Here is a 2,993-nt window from a genome sequence, read left to right as displayed (position 1 = left end):
GAGGCAAGGTTTCATTAGCTTGGAGCTCACGGAGTAGGCTGACTGGCCAACAAGTCCCAGGGATCCTCCTGCCTCTACTTCCCCAGCCCTGGGTTTACAGGTGTGATTACAGGCGTGGACCACCACATCAGGCAGTGGGTGCTGAGGATGACACTCAGAGGCTTTCTGGATGGAGCTTTTTCCTCAGGCTTTATTTTTTGAAACATGGTCTTGCTGAGTATCTCAGGGTGGCCGCAAACCCATGATCCTTTTGTCTTGGCCTCCTCCGCTCTAGGATCACAGGTTTAGACTACAAAGCACAGGCAATACTTGAAAACTATACAGATCATCAAATATAAAGAAATCCTGAGAAAATGCCCCAGATTCAAGGATTCCAAAGATCTAGGTGTTTTGGGGGGGGTGTCGGAATGGCAGCAGGGGTATCTGAGGAACACTGCCAGCTTTCCATCCTGTGACAAAATGCCTTATAGAAACAATCTAAAACAAGGAAGACTGATTTTGGCTTGCGGTCGGAGAGGCTTCAGTCTGGCCCCACGGTTCACAGCTGGCATTCACAGCCACAACATGGCAGAAGAGGCATGTGATGGAGGAGGATTGTGACCTGGAACTGTAAATCAATAAATCTTTTGCTACTCCAACTTGCTTAGGGTCAGAGTGTTTTATCACGGTCATGGAGAAGAAATTAGGCAAATCCTTTCCAGTAGATTAATCCATCAATTATATCAGTCCCTCTATATAGCCACCAGCTCTCAATAGTGCCAGGGGCTGGGGAACAAACCTTTGATCCATAAGCCTTTGGGGGCATTTTCTATCCAATTTTTTATACATTTTTTATTGATATTTATTGAGCTTTACATTTTTCTCTGTTCCCCTTCCTGTCTCTCCCCTCCCCGCTTCAGTCCTCCTCCAAGGTCCCCATGCTCCCAATTTACTCAGAAGATCTTGTCTTTTTATACTTTCTAATTCCCATGTAGATTATACCTATTAAGTCTCTCTTAGTGTCTGCATTGTTGTCTAAGTTCTCTGGGATTGTGGTTTGTAGGTTGGCTTTCTTTGCTTTATGTTTAAAAACCACCTATGAGTGAGTACATGTGATAATTGTCTTTCTGTGCCTGGGTTACCTCACTCTAAATAATATTTTCTAGCTCCAGCCATTTTCCTGCAAAATTCAAGCTGTCATTATTTTTTTCTGCTGTGTAGTACTCCATTGTGCAAATGTACCACATTTTTCTTATCCATTCTTCAATTGAGGGGTATTTAGGTTGTTTCCAGGTTTTGGCTATGACAAACAAAGCTGCTATGAACATAGTTGAGCACATGTCCTTTTAGCACGATTGAGCATCCTTTGGATATATACCCAAAAGTGATATTACTCAGTCTTGAGGAAGTCTGCTTCCTGATTTTCTGAGAAATCACCACACTGACATCCAAAGGGGCTGTACCAGCTTGCATTCCCACCAGCAATGCAGAAGTGTTCCCTTTTCTCCACAATCTCTCCAGCATAAGTTGTCATCAATGTTTTTGGTTTTGGCCAATCTTACAGGTGTAAGATGGAATCTCAAAATTGTTTTGATTTGCATTTCTCTGATGGCTCAGGATGTTGGACATTTTCTTAAGTGTCTTTCAGCCATTTTAGATTCCTCTGTTGAGAGTTCTCTGTTTAGGTCTGTGCTCCATTTTTTTTATTGGATTATGTGATCTTTTGGTGTCCAATTTCTTGAGTTCTTTGTATATTTTGGAGATCAGACCTCTGTCTGATGTGGGGTTGGTAAAAAATATTTTCCCATTCTGTAGGCTTTTGTTTTGTCTTGTTGACTATGTCCTTTGCTTTACAGAAGCTTTTCAGTTTCAGGAGGTCCCATTTACTAATTGTTTCTTTCAGTGTCTGTACTGCTGCGGTTATATTTAGGAAGTGGTTCCTTGTGCCAATGCATTCAAATGTATTTCCCACCTTCTCTTCTATAAGGTTCAGTGTGGTTCTATCCAATCTTTACTGAACTCTGAATTGGGCAATAGTTATAAGTCAATTTAGATTCACTGGTTATGTCAAAATGTCCTATGATCACATAAGACAACAACAATGATGGGAATAGGATGTGGGCTATCAAGGGACTTTCTTATGGGGCTAAAAATATTTAAAAATTAAGCTTGTTTTAAGGGCTGGAGTAATGGCTTAGCAGTTAAGGGTATATACTGCTCTTCCAGAAGACTGGGGTTCATTTCCCAGCACCTAGACTGGAAAACTCATGACTACTTAGTTTCATGGGATTCAATAGTCCTCTCTGGCACCCCCAGGCACCTGCACTGGTGTGCATACACCCTCCCCCCCACATATTCATAATTAAAAAAATAAAACTATTATTATTATTTGTTTTTTGACACAGGGATTCTCTGTGTTACAGCTCTGACTGTCCTGGAACTTGATCTGTAGACCAGGCTGGCCTCAAATTCACAGAGATCCCCCTACCTCTACCTCCCGAGTACTGGGATTAAAGGTGTGTGCCGCCACTACCACCAGGCAAAAATAATTATTTTAAAATAATTATTGAATTTTAAAGCAATTATTTAAATATCCCTTTCTTTGCCAGGCATGGTGGCACAGGCCTGTTATTTTCAGCACTTGAGAAGCCGAGGCAGGAGGATCACAAGGCAACTTAGGGAGACTGATGAGTCTCAAAATAAAAAGTACAAAGAGAGCTGGGGTGTGGCTCAGTGGTAGAACACCTGCCTAGAATCCCCCAGTGAAGGGCTTGGGTGTGGCTCAGTGGTAGAGCACCTGCCTAGAATCCCCCAGTGAGGGGCTGGAGTGTGGCTCAACCTTTAGAGCTTTTCTTTTGCATGGCCAAGGCCCCAAGTTCAGTTCTCAACACACTGGAAAACATCCTCTTGGATGTGTGCAGAGATCAAGACAGGAGGTTACTTGTAATTTAGACCATCATGATGGAGCTATATGCCTTCTAGACTCACTGTACTTTAACATGCTGTGTTTTGCC

The sequence above is a fragment of the Microtus ochrogaster genome, unplaced genomic scaffold, assembly GCF_000317375.1.
Source record: "Microtus ochrogaster isolate Prairie Vole_2 unplaced genomic scaffold, MicOch1.0 UNK27, whole genome shotgun sequence".
NCBI classification, from domain to species: Eukaryota; Metazoa; Chordata; class Mammalia; order Rodentia; family Cricetidae; genus Microtus; species Microtus ochrogaster.
Note: the sequence above shows the minus strand (reverse complement) of the source record.